Consider the following 1,132-nt stretch of genomic DNA (forward strand, 5'->3'; position numbering starts at 1 on the left):
AGGGAGGGGGGAGGGGGGAGGGAGGGGGAAAATGAGGACCTAATGCTGGGGGCTTAAGTGGAGAGGAAATGTTTTGAGAATGATGAGAACAATGAATGTACAAATGTGCTTTACACAATTGATGTATGTATGGATTGTGATAAGAGTTTTATGAGCCCCTAGTAAAATGATTAGAAAAAAAAAACTACAGTCTCAAGGAAACCCACAAGGCGACTGTTCTACCCTGTCCTATAGGGTCCCTATGAGTTGACATCACTCCAGGGCCATGAATTTGAGAAAGTCCTGTGGTTATACTCCCATTAGAGAATGAGTTGTCTGTATTATGCTTATAAGACAGGATGTTATCATGACTCAATCTTTGTTAAGATAGAAAAGACATTAAACACAAACCAGCAAGCAGCCTTGGGTGATGTCAAGCCACATGAAGATCGCCCAAAGCAGTCTTGCCTCTAAAGATGAGGGAAGGCTGATGCCAACCCACAAGGAAGGCCCCAAGAAACCAGGAAACAGAAGTTGAAGAGAAAAACCTTCCCCAGAGCTGACCTGAAAACAGCTTTCTCTAGAGCCAATGCCCTGAATTCAGACTTCTAGCCTCCTTACTACTGCGAGAAAGTACATTTCTGCTTGTAAAAGCTATCCACTTGTGGTATTTGTTTTAGCGATACTAAAAAACAAAAAGAGCTGCACTTTTCTTGAATGAAGGTAGAAATAAGTATCCCTAAATGGTTTCTCTTGCTACTTAAGGAGTCTTTTAAATATTTTAGAAAGTCTTTCTTCACTGCCTGATGTGATTCATAGTAATACCATAGGACAGTATAGAAATGGCCCATAGGGCCTCCAATCAAGTACTCCCTCAATGCAAGAATACTTTTTGTTCTATTAAACTGGCATTCTATGATGCTCACCTTCCCGATGATCGTTGAAGACAAAGTGGGTGCACAAGCAAATGTGGTGAAGAAAGCTGATGGTGCCCGACTATCAAAAGATATAGTGTCTGGGGTCTTAAAGGCTTGAAGGTAAACAAGCGGCCATGTAGCACAGAAGCAACAAAGCCCACATGGAAAAAGCACACCAGCCTGCGTGATCACAAGGTGTCGAAGGGATCAGTTATCAGGCATCAAAGAACAAAAAA

General features: G+C 42.0%; 1 protein-coding gene across 6 annotated transcripts in view; it reads right to left on the minus strand.

The window, feature by feature from the left end:
* The window catches only part of RIC8B (RIC8 guanine nucleotide exchange factor B), a 148,879-nt gene that overhangs the window by 119,570 nt on the left and 28,177 nt on the right, over positions 1–1,132 (minus strand). The window lies entirely within an intron of this gene.

The sequence above is a fragment of the Echinops telfairi genome, unplaced genomic scaffold, assembly GCF_000313985.2.
Source record: "Echinops telfairi isolate 266 unplaced genomic scaffold, ASM31398v2 ScPeMD7_2;HRSCAF=8, whole genome shotgun sequence".
In the NCBI taxonomy this organism is placed as follows: domain Eukaryota; kingdom Metazoa; phylum Chordata; class Mammalia; order Afrosoricida; family Tenrecidae; genus Echinops; species Echinops telfairi.